The sequence below is a fragment of the Cupressus sempervirens genome, chromosome 7 (genome assembly GCF_028749045.1).
Source record: "Cupressus sempervirens isolate cs-2001-9-10 chromosome 7, ASM2874904v1, whole genome shotgun sequence".
Taxonomy (NCBI): Eukaryota; Viridiplantae; Streptophyta; class Pinopsida; order Cupressales; family Cupressaceae; genus Cupressus; species Cupressus sempervirens.
This window is the reverse complement of record NC_143124.1, coordinates 709,444,860-709,458,427: the sequence shown is the minus strand read 5'-3', so window position 1 is coordinate 709,458,427 and position 13,568 is coordinate 709,444,860. Positions and strand designations below refer to the sequence as shown.

General features: G+C 34.3%; 1 protein-coding gene across 4 annotated transcripts in view; it reads left to right on the top strand.

The window, feature by feature from the left end:
* Positions 1-13,568, top strand: part of LOC149549187 (Rab3 GTPase-activating protein non-catalytic subunit) — a 131,398-nt gene that overhangs the window by 68,183 nt on the left and 49,647 nt on the right. The gene's annotated exons all lie outside the window — the stretch shown is intronic.

Here is a 13,568-nt window from a genome sequence, read left to right as displayed (position 1 = left end):
TGCACGCACATGCACAGGCCCTAGCGATGTTCATGAGCCCATCTTACATGTGGGAGATATGATTCGGCAGCCCTCTAGGACCTACATTAGACGCCTTGCTACTAGGCAGACTGGATACTTAGAGGCTGAGGTTGAGGCTGCAACCGAGCTTGAGGATGATGATGACTATGAGTCTGAGGCTTGAGCTGGAGCCTTGTTTTTATATTTTGTTTACAGATATTGATACTAAATCATTGATAGACATATGTTTCAAACTTTCATGGATCTTCATCTTAGATTCTTACATACATTTATAATTTGATGTCTTATGGATCATTTTACATACATTCTATGATTTAAATCATTATGATCATTTGATTTCTATTTACTTCAGCTAGCCTACAATTTACATTTTAGATAACATAATTACGTATGTGATGGATTTTAATACTTTATGTTCCAAACTTCCATGTTTATATATGTTAAGTTTTAACTTCTATTTGATGATGTTATAGTGTGTTTAAGTTATATTCAATAAAGGGTGCATGAAATAAGTCTTAAATTGTTAAAATCTTTAAATTTAAGGGGTTTTTTCAAATTTGCCGATTCATCGCCGATTCATTGCCGACTCATGATTTGATTCGGCCTTGCCGATTCCGATCCGATTCCGATTCACGTTACTTTGTTCTTGACAGACTAGACAATTGGCACACATGGTTATAATTGACTTTTCTTCTACCGGATAGAGCTAAATAACATACAGGGCGTATGTTTTTTGGTACTAGTGATCCTGTAGTTACCTGTATAGCTCCAAAATGTAAAAAGTTCATTTCCTCATGACTTTTGATATACTTAATTTCTTCAGGAGAGAAGATAGGTAACATCTTGGTTTGGAATGTTTGAGTAGGATCATATTCTAAAGTAAGCTCTACTATTCTCATGTGAGGAATCACAATCGGTTTGAAAGTAACTTAGACAAAAAATTCTTTAACTTATTTGGAGTATAAGCACTCTTCTTATATACACTGCTAGGCTTTAACTCAGGAGGTATATAAGTACTTACTTGCCTAGACAAGGTCTTCTCATCTGTCTGTATGTCTGAAACTTCTTCAATATTCAAGTCTCCACTGGTAGGCTGTATTAAAGGAGCTTCAAAGAATCCTTTCATATAAGCTTCATTAATCCTTTCGACACCATCTTGGGCAGCAAATCTGTGGAACTCAGCCATTTTCTTTTGCAAATGAGATATAGGATCAACAAAGACACTTCCAGAGGTTTTACGGGAGAGATAACAGATACCAATAAATAGATTAGATTGAAGGAGGTAATAAAGTTTCTCAAATCCCAACATAGAGTGTAACCCTACAGAGATAAAGTCTTCGCACTTAGTCAATATCTCAATTTGTGACTTGAGATGGACAGATTCTGATTGCTTAGATGATAATCTTGAGAAAGGTTTGACCTAGGATGGCTAACCTGGCTCGGATACCATATATAAGATAGAAAATATAAGATAGAAACTAGCGACGGAGGTTGTTGGCCGAATGGCTACGGCTTCAATATTTCTTAAAATGTTAATACATATAGAGAAGAGAAGATAGGATGACTGAAGACTTAAACTAGCAAGGTCTGATTTTTGATTGTCTATAAAGAGAAGAACATACTCTCTATTTGCAAACTGACTCTCTAAGACTCTTAGACTCTAAAATGACTAATGCCCAATATGCTTCTGCATGAGCTTATTTATAACTACCTAGCAGGTAATAGGTTACCAGGAACCTGGTGACTGGATAAGGCGGTATGTCCTTAAATTAAAGACAGTGACGACCATTTACAAAAGAGATTCCCGCTAACTATTAGTACTATCACATGAGCTGTCGGTTGGTGACGGCAGTGGAGGAGTCAATTCTCCATGATCAAATACATCTTCCCATGTGAGTGGTCTCCACATTGCCAATAAAGTGAACTGGTGATGAATATTCTAGTCATGTTGGTTGTCATCATATACTAAGTGGGGTGAAAAATAAGATTCCCATCTTAGTCGTAGTTTAGTGATGACACAGACACAAACCTCAAGATTAAGATGATGATTTGGATTGACTTTATCAAGACCGCCATAATTGAAGAATTCAATAACTTGCTTAGTGCATGGGGCCGCACATGTGATCCGCCATGTGAAGAAAGGTCTTCGAATTACATCAAGGAAAAGCATATACTGATGGTCATTCTGCATACGAAGACTAGTGAATTCTCCATTATCATCATTGAGATAATCTGGTTGTGTCATGCTTCCTAGATTTACTAGGGTATCAATAGCATAATTTGCATAGTGACGGAACTTCTGATTCATGCCTTGAAGTAAGCATTGTCTTTGAGCAATATGGTGGAGAGAGCAGAAATAAACATTAAACTCCTTTTCTAAATAGAAACCATAGTATGGAGGCTGAGAAGGGTTTACCATAAAACTCTTAAGAGCTTGTTGTTTGAGATAATCTGCAATTATATTCTCTTTTCCAAGAATATGCTGGACTTCATAATTATATTGATATAAATATGCTTGCCAGTGAACATACTTTCCTCTGCCATCTTTTCTACCGTGGTCCTTTACTTTGAATGTGAGAAATTTGGTACAATCTGTCTTGATGATGAATTTTGGTAAGTGCATCAGTTTTAAAGAAAAATTTCTTAAGACAACAAATTACACCATAAATTTCTTTGTCAGAAGAGATCCATTTTCTGATATTAGTACGGAATACTCCACTGGTATATTCAGTGACATATTCCTTGTTATCTTTAACAAAGTATAAATATCCTCCCCAGGCTACATCAGAAGCATTTGTGTACAGGATAAAATCCTGTGGTAGGCATAGCTAGTGTGGCAAGATTTTGGATTTTATGCTGGATCTTCTGAACTGCTTCAGTATGAACAATTGACCATTGTGGTTTCCTTTTCGTCAATAGTGTCTGTAGTGGCTCTCTATTAAAACCTGCATTTGGATAAAAATTATTTACATAATTCAAAATCCCTAAGAATCCTTGCAGCTTCTTGGTATTTAATGGAGGCTGAAATTCAAGGATCTTATTTTTGATATTAGGTTGAACCTCAAGCTGTCCAGCCCTAACTATCATTCCTAAAAATCTCCAAGTCTGTGCACCACTGGATATTTGGCAGGGACAGAACAATCCTAGAATCCAGACATAATTTATAAAAAATGTTCAGATGAGATCTATGCTTGTCAATGTTTTTACTAAAGACTAAAAGAAAATCTTTACAACCATTGAAGATTTTGTCTATTCTCTCCTGGAAATATGAGGGTGTGTTCATCAAGCCAAACGGCATGACAGTCCATTCAAAATGTCTGAATGGACAGCGAAATGTAGTCTTGTGCTGATCTTCCTTCTTGATGCGGATTTGATAAAAACCTGATTTACAGTTAAACTGAGAGAAGATTTTTGAATTAGCAACCTTTTGTAACAGATAAGATTTATCTAGTACAAGATAAGGAAATGGAATTGTTATATCATTTAATGGTTTATAATTGATTACCATCCTTTTCTTTCCTCTCTTCTTTTCTAATTCTTTATTGACCATAAATGCATAACAATTAAAATTAGATTGAGAGTGAACAATATACTTCCCTTTCTTAAATTCTTCGATTGCTTGTTGCATGTCATTGTAGTCATGCCCTTGAATAGGAATCTTTTTTCCACTTTTCATTTTTGCTTTTGGCTTGATTTTTATTTCCATCTCTGTCATCTCTTTTTCCCAAAACTTTTGTGGGTCTTTAAAACAAACATTTTGCACGATCAAGGCTTTTAGATCTATAAAAGGTTCAGAAGTCTGGACCATATTGACAAAAGGATGTTTTTCTGAAGCATAGACTAATTTGGGAGTACTAATTTTTTCTCTTTGAAGAGTAAACATGATGCACTTCATTGTACAACCATAAGGTGTATACCTATCTATGAAATTTCCTCCAAGTAGTACATCTACGGGCATTTGTTGCATGGCAAAGAAGTCACATTTAAATTTCTTTCCATCTGCAAAGTTTGTTGATGACAATATTTCTCACAACTAAACTGGTTGCCTTGTACATCACAGGCAATATATACAGTTTTTTCTGTTAACTATTACCAATTATTAAGGACTTGTCTTTTGCAAAAAGAGAGAGAGGCTCCAGTATCAATTTGAGCATCATATTGCTTGCCATTAATTAGAACATTAATGTACTGAGAAAATTTTTCAGTAAAGAGATGTACTAAATACTGTAGTTCTAGTTTTGGAGTAGGGTTAGGTAACACAGTCATTAACATTCTTGCTGTACTAGGATCAGGAATATCAAAATTGACAATATCTTCATCTTCATATTCTTCCTGAATTTTAGAGGAGAATTCATCAAAACTTAGGCTAGAGTAAGAGGGTTCTTCATCTAAATCCCTAATTGTAATGCTGGATTTTTTGCTAGGGATAATTGGCTTAGGATTGGAGAGATCATGGTATGTGGTCAAGGCTTGTACAATAGGGTCTGATTGTTGATGCTAGAAAGAATGGGAAGAATAAGCAAGTTCATTTTCATCATCATCTCATTGCCATTTATAATTTCTTCCTCGTCTGTTATTGTTATTGTGCCAATTGTTGAATCTGCCTTTTCCTCTTCTGGAATGATTCATGTAGACACCGGGTAGATCCTCATCGTCTTCTTCTTCAAGTTGTTGTTCTGTTGCCTATAGGGTAGCAACAAGATCTTCAAGAAGAGCATCATCTTCTTCAAAAACTTTTTTTGCATCTTCTAAAACAGGTTCAAAAATGTTATCTTGCATAGATAAATCTTCTTCTTCATCTACAACATCCCACCACGCTGTTGCAGTTGGATCAGAGTAGACAGCTTTAACAACTTTGTTTTTGCAATGACAATCAGGTGCTTTATGCCTAGTGTTACGTTCCAAATTTAAAATGCTCCTTTATAATGTTCATTTCAATTTCAAGTTCATCGAGGACGATGAACCACAAGGGGAATGGTATGTTACATCCCAATTTTTGACCTAATTTAAAATATAGCCGTTGAGGTTCACATGAAGTCAGTTGGCAATTTAATTTGTTATAATCTTGCAAAATGATAAGATGGTTGGTTGTTATAATTTCAAGTAAAGATAACAAGCTAGTTGATCATTTATCACGAATTCATGGAATTGAGAAGATGGTTAACCGTTATGATTAATTATGATTAAATAATATATAATTTAATCATGGAGAATTTCCTTGCAGAAAATACGTCGAAGGGGTAAAAGCATTGTTAGAAAAGAATTAGGCATAGGAGCATCCCCATCACTGGGCAGATGGTTTGGGAACCTAGCGACTTGAAACATGATACATCTGTGGGACCCGCATGAGCTATTTAAATAAATAATTTGAGAAACATAAATAATTGAGTTCAAATATAAAATGTACCTTAACGGATTTAATATGATCTTTCACCTTATTATTATAATAGATATATTTATATACGTGCATCTAAATAAAAAGATGATATGGTACCATTTTATTATAATAATTTAATAAAGTGATGTTACCCTATTAATATATTTACATGTACATAAATAAATATAAGATTATAATAATATTCAAAATATAATAACATTTGAATTATAATATTCGAATTATAATCTTCCAGCTCTATTCTTTCCATTTAAATATCTTCCATTTAAATTTTTTGCTTTTAACCAATTAACACTTGGCATGAAAATCAATTTAATATTTAGCAATTTGAATCGTATTATAATCTTTCCAACTTCTCTTCCAACTTTTTAATTTTCATTTTCCTCTCTTTTTTCAATTGATTTAATACTTGGAATTCGAATGGGCGAATAATCTTTTTGTAACCTGTGGGAGCCAAGAAGTCACGACTCATTCCTTTATATGGAAGCGGAGAGAATTTTCAAAAGCATTATCTCCATAGTTTCGGATTCCTTTTGTACTTTTATTTCCAGATTTCTTTAGCTGACTTCATAGCAATATACAGTGATTTACCCTTGCAAATATCGATTAATAACTTGAACAAACAGAGCGATATCAATTCTTTACCATGCGAGTAATTTCGGCTGAGATTCATGGCTGAGAGCACTGAAGGTGATGTCTCAAGCAGTTGAAGAGATCGAATAGAGTTCAATATCATCAAAACATTTCTGAATCAATAGGTCATGGGATTATCATTCCATTATGTTTATTTATTTCTATAGCGGTCGACTAGGCTCAAGATTATCTTTCTTACCCATGATTACATTATAAGCTTGTTGAATAATCCACGATATGATTACTGAATCTTCTTCTTACTTCATAGTTTCCTGATTCATCATAAAAGAGTCGAATAGTATCTCTTATGGGAGAGTTTTCCAATGCAATAAACCTGAAATAAAAAGTATAATAACATCGAATTTCATAGCAGCAATTCTCAGCATTTATCATGATGATATCTTGCTTGAATTTACAGATTGACCTTTAAATTTAACATTATTCGTGGCAAGTGCAAGCCAAGTAACCATGGTATGGATTCATAAATTAATATGCCAATGGATATTAGAATCAATTCTGGAATCTTTAAAGAACATAATCATGTAATCACAGATTGTGAAATGCTAGATGTATGCAATCTTCTTGTATAATTGACAGAGCCAATTGCTCTGAGATCTGAACACCTAAGATTCACTAGCTGTATAGCCATGGAGAAGGGTGAAGAGGTGAGATGGAGTCTGTAATGACTTAGAAAATGAAAGTCAAATATGATATTTTTAATCAAGAATAATATCATTTAATAGCTCATGCATAGTCATGTTATTGTAATCTCTTGCTGTCAAGTTGAGTAGTATAGATACCAGGATTGCTCGGTAGATGACAGATGTTCCAAGTCCAATTTCGGGTCGGGAGGGCCTTTCTCATTAGAAATTGTGTGGGGAATAAAGTTATGGTCTGAGGTTGGGTGGTTAAATCCCTTGACAATGTTTCACCTCTCCCCAAATTGTTGGACATTCAACAGACAAAGATAAGCTATGCATTCAATTGTTTTCGAAAACAGGTAGTTTTACTTTTATGAAGTATATGCAAGAATAGGGTAAGATTAATTGAGTTTTCTCATCATTACAGTTATTTTACATTTAGATGCAAGAGAAAAATTTATCTAATGGATTGTTATATCAATCTTTCATTTATACAAATAATAAATGTGAGCATATCTTTTAGTCTTATTTTATTGCCACAATTAAGCAATCAGAAGGAAAAGAAATGATACAGTGGTATCTGAAGCCCTAATTGAATCAATGGTATTTGAAGCCCTAAGTGATACAATAGTATCTGAAGCCCTAAGTGATACAACAGTATCTGAAATCCTAAGTAATACAGTGGTATCAGGAACCTTAAATGATCCAATGGTAATCGATGCCCTAATTGATACAGTGGTAAAGTCAACAGCTCAGTATGTAAAGTCAACATCGCATGTGTATTATACATGAATAACAATGTGTCACAGGGTAAAAACATGATATACGATGCAAGATCATCATGTTATTGTTATTGTTATTGTTATTGTACTTTTTATTTCAGGTTTATTGCATTGGAAAAACTCTCCCATAACAGATACTATTCGACTCTTTTATGATGAATCAGGAAACTATGAAGTAAGAAGAAGATTCGGTAATCATATCATGGATTATTCAGCAAGCTTATAACATAATCATGGGTAAGAAAGATAATCCTGAGCCTAGCCGACTGCTATACAAATAAATAAACATAATGGAATCGTAATCCCATGACCTGTTAATGATTTGGAAATGTTTTGATGATATTGAACTCTATTCTATCTCTTTAGTTGCTCGAGACATCACCTTCAGTGCTCTTAGCCGGAATTACTCGCACGGTAAGGAATAGATATCACTCTATTTGTTCAAGTTATTAATCGATATTTGCAGGGGTAAATCACCGTATATTGCTATGAATTCGGCTAAAGAAATCTGGAAATAAAACTACAGAAGGAATCCAGAACTATGGAGGTAATGCGTCTGACACTTCTCTTTGCTTCCATATAAAGGAATGAGCGGTGACTTCTTGGCTCCCACCAGTTACAAAAAGATTATTTGCCCATTCGAATTCCAAGTATTAAATTGATTGGAAAAAGAGAGGGAAACGAAAATAAAAAGGTTGGAAGAGAAGTTGGAAAGATTATAATTCAATTCAAATTGCTAAATATTAAATTGATTTTCATGCCAAGTGTTAATTGGTTAAAAGCAAGAAATTTAAATGGAAGATATTTAAATGGAAAGAATAGAGTTGGAAGATTATAATTCGAATATTATAATTCAAATGTTATTATATTTTGAATATTATTATAATCTTATATTTATTTATGTACATGTAAATATATTAATAGGGTAACATCACTTTATTAAATTATTATAATAAAATGGTGCCATATCATTTTTTTATTTAGATGCACGTATATAAATATATCTATTATAATAATAAGGTGAAAGATTATATTAAATCCTTTAAGGTACATTTTATATTTTAACTCAATTATTTATGTTTCTCAAATTATTTATTTAAATAGCTCATGCGGGTTCCACAAATGTATCCTGTTTCAAGTCACTGGGTTCTCAACCCATCTGCCCAGTGCTGGTGATACTCATGTGCCTAATTCTTTTCTGACAATGCTTCCACCCCTTCAACGTGTTTTCTGCAAGGAAATTCTTTGTAATTAAATTATATATTATTTAATCATAACGCTTAACCATCTTCTCAATTCCATGAATTTGTGATAAATGATCAACTAGCTTGTTCTCTTTACTTGAAATTATAAAGACTAACCATCTTACCATTTTGCAAGATTATAACAAATTAAACTGCCAACTAACTTCATGTGAACTTCAATGGCTATATTTTAAATTAGGTCAAAAATTGGGATGTAACACCCAGGCTTATTGCAAATATAGCAAAGGATGAGGATGATAACGCTTGCGAAGGAAGCGGTTTTTAGGTGCATAAGATTTTTGGCGAGGAAAGGAGCGAGGCTGAAAGCGAAGTTTCTTATGCTTTCTACGTTGCTTTGTGGCTCTGCATTGAGTTTTAGTGAAAGGATTGCAACCAAAATTATCAAGGAATATGGGTGCAATGCATTGTGCTTCATGCTTAGTGACCTTTTGCTAATATTTACAATTATCAATGAACTGGAGAATTTGGTCTTTGGCAAATTGAATAAGGTCAGAAATGGGGCATTCTTTGAGAGTAAGGGATCTGAGATCTAAATATTGCATGACATTATCAGAGATGTCGTATGGCAAACCTTCAAGATACTTTGTCTTTGTTATTGTGACCTGTTCTTCATTATTCAATTGATACAACAATTTCCTAAAATGGTTTGAGTAAGCAAAGAAATCTTTTAGACCACAACACTTCATCTAAAGAATTAGTTGTACTTGTTGCTGTATAGTTTGTCTTGTTTGATTTACAACAGTCTGAATAGCAAATTTCTGATAGACTTTAGCATCCTTTTCAGTAGCTCTATTCAACCATGATCTAGCAATTCCCCATAAATAATTTACTGCAAATCTTCATGTATTATCTTGGTTTGTTCTAGATACGGTTCCTATTATCAAAAAAGTGTTGATCCAACTTTCAATTTTTTGCCTTGGATCATCATCATCTTCAATATTTGGATACCAAGGCTGTATGTTACAGCTTGTTCTCATCATCAGAAGACGATCTTTCCTAGAATGCTTCTCAGGGGCTTGTAGAGAGGTTGGCAGTACTAAAGCTGTATGAGTAGACTACTTTTCTTTATTGACTAACCAATCAAGAGATGTGGACAACTCTTGTAAAGAATGATCTACATTAGAAAGACTTGTAATAAGAGCATCATGATTTTGTTGGTTATGCTCCACATGTGTAGTAATAGCTTGTAACTCATCAGCATTTTTGTGTACATTATTCAAAAGCTGTTCTATTTGTATCTTGATTTTGCTCAAGGATTCTTTTATTTCTAGCACTTTGGTATGATTTTCTACAGCAGTGTTACCAATTTTCTGTTCATTGGTGTTAATTACAGTTAAGGACTGTTTAATAGAAATGACATCTGTACAAAAGTCATCTATATTTTGTTGCAGGTGATCACAAAATTTTGAAATAAAGTTCTTTTGCTTATGGTCAGTAGAAGGTTCCTTTTCTTCAGCATTCTTTGGCTGAAAGACATACTGAAGCATTGATATTGTACCATGTTCATGTTTGAATTGCCCTTTTACAAGTGGCCATCTGCCATTCTGATAATATGTATTTTCCTGTTCTTTGTACCATTTAAGAGTTTCTGCACTAGTTAAGGGATTAATCATGTGTACAAAGTTGTTAAAGCCATCTACTCTGATCCAACCATAGCAGCGTGGTGGGGTGTTGTAGATGAAGAAGAAGATTTATATATGCAAGATAACATTTTTGAACTTGTTTTAGAAGATACAGAAGAAGTCTCTGAAGAAGATGATGCTCTTCTTGAAGATCTTGCTGCTACCATACAGGCAGCATAACAACAACTTGAAGAAGAAGACAATGAGGATCTACCCAGTGTCTACGTGAATCATTCCAGAAGAGGAAAAGGCCGATTCAACAATTGGTGCAATAACAATAACAGAGGAGGAAGAAATTATAAATGGTAGTATGATGACGATGAAAATGAACCTGCCTATCCTTCTCGTTCTTTCCAGTATCAACAACTACCAAAGATGTCATACCAGTCACCGTTCTAGAAGAAACCACATTTTGACAGCCTCAGAAGAATTCCAAAACTTCAATATGTATCAAACTATAGAACCTTTTGAACAAGTATGTCAACAGGCCCCTATGTTTAATCTTGTTACAATAGAACAAAAGCAAAGGAAGTTCTATAAGTTTGAGCCACAACCAGACCCTATTGTACAAGCCTTGACCACATACCAAGATCTCTCTAGTCCTAAGCCAGTTATCCCTAGCAAAAAATCTAGCGTTACAATTAGGGATTTAGATGAAGGACCCTCTTACTCTGGCCTAAGTTTTGATGAATTTCCCTCTAAAATTTAGGAAGAATATGAAGATGAAGATATTGTCAATTTTGATATTCTTGATCCCAGTATAGCAAGAATGGTAATGATTGTGTTACCTGACCCTACTTTAAAACTAGAACTACAGTATTTAGTACATCTCCTTATTGGAATGTTTTCTCAGTACATTAATGTTCTAATTAATGGCAAGCAATATGATGCTCAGATTGATACTGGAGCCTCTCTCTTTCTGGAAAAGACGAGTCCTTAATAATTGGGAATAGTTAATAGAAAAAACTGTATATACTGCCTGTGATGTAAAAGGCAACCAGTTTAGTTGTGACAAATATTGTCATCAACAAACTTTGTAGATAGAAAGAAAGAAATTTAAATGTGACTTCTTTGCCATGCAACAAATGCCCGTAGATGTACTACTTGGAGGAAATTTCATAGATAGGTATACACCTTATGGCTGTACAATGAAGAGCATCATGTTTACTCTTCAAGGAGAAAAAATTAGTACTCCCAGAATAGTCTATGCTTCAGAAAAACATCCTTTAGTCAATATGGTCCGGACTTCTGAACCTCTTACAGATCTAAAAGCTTTGATTGTGCAGAATGTTTGTATAGAAGACCCACAAAAGTTTTGGGAAAAATAGATGCCAGAGATGGAAATAAAAATCAAGCCAGAAGCAAAAATGAAAAGTGGGAAAAAGATTCCTATTTTAGCGCATAACGACAATGACATGCAACAAGCAATCAAAGAACTTAAGAAAGGGAAGTATATTGTTCACTTTCAATTTGATTTTAATTGTTATGCATTTATGGTCAATAAAGAATCAAAAAAGAAGAGAGGAAAGAAAAGGATGGTAATCAATTATAAACCATTAAATGATATAACAATTCCATTTCCTTATCTAATAATTATAATTAAATCAATATAATTATGAAGTCCAGCATATTCTTGGAAAAGAGAATATTGTTGCAGATTATCTCAGTCCACAAGCTCCTAGAGTTTTTTGGTAAACCCTTCTCAGCCTCTATACTATTGTTTCCATTTAGAAAAGGAGTTTAATGTTTATTTCTCCTCTCTCCACCATATTGCGCAAAGACAATGCTTGCTTCAAGGCATGAATCAGAAGTTCCATCACTATGCAAATTATGCTATTGATACTCTGGTAAATCTGGGAAGCATGACACAACCAGATTATCTCAATGATGATAATGGAGAATTCACTATTCTTCGGATGCAAAATGACCATCAGTATCTGCTTTTCCTTGATGTAATTCGAAAACCTTTCTTCACATGGCAGGTCACATGTGCGGCCCCATGCACTAAGCAAGTTATTGAATTCTTCAATTATGGCAGTCCTAATAAAGTCAATCCAAATCATCATTTCGATCTTGAGGTTTGTGTCTGTCATCACTAAACTACGACTAAGATGAGAATCTTATTTTTCACCCCACTTAGTATATGATGACAACCAACATGACTGAAATATTCATCACTAGTTCTCTTTATTGGCAATGTGGAGACCACTCACATTGGAAGATGTATTTGATCATGGAGAATTGACGACTCCACTACTGTCATCAGCTGACAACTCATCATGTGATAGTACTGATAGTTAGTGGGAATCTCTTTTGTAAATGGCCGTCACAGTGTTTACTTTAAGGACATACTACCTTACCTAGCCACCAGGTTCCCGGTAACTTTTACCTACTAGGTAGTTATAAATAAGCTCATGCGGAAGCATATTGGGCATCAGTCATTTTAGAGCTTAAGAGTCTTAGAGAGTCAGCTTGCAAATAGAGAGTATGCTCTTCTCTTTATAGAGAATCAGAAATCAGACCTTGCTAGTTTAAGTCTTTAGTCATCCTATCTTCTCTTCTCTATATGTATTAACGTTTGAAGGAATATTGAAGCTGTAGCCATACGGCTAACAGCCTCTGTCGCTGGTTTCTATCTTATATTGGCATGCCTCATGGTGCTTAGCATGTGAACAAAGAAGGCAAGACAAAAGATGGCAAACACTAGTGTTAGCAGTTAAGAGTTTGAAATTGTTACCTATAACTAGCCATGGCAATATCAAGCTATATTAACTCAGTTGCCTGTTCAAGTTTAGGGACGGATTCGGGTTTGAGTTCAAGGTTGTGGGTTTGGGCAAATATTTTTTTCCCATTTGGGGTCTTTTGGGGGGGGGGGGGAGGGTTCGTGAGAGCGCGCGCGCGTGTGTGTGTGTGTGTGTTACAAAATTAAGAGAAACAATATTTAGGACTAGTCTTGACTGCAATGTGGTTCCCAGTTATTCAATATATATTTTGAAATTTGGTGTGATATTTTAAATCATCTTTGTGTTGGATTGGATTAATTCAATTGCTATTGATATTTAGTGTCTTATATTTTATTTTAATGGCAGGCTTGGATACACACACACATACACAGATTTGTGTAAGTTGTACCATTTAATTTTGAAAATTATATAAAATTTTAGTTCACTAATGGTACTGTTATACCATTTTGGCTGAGTGCATCTTAT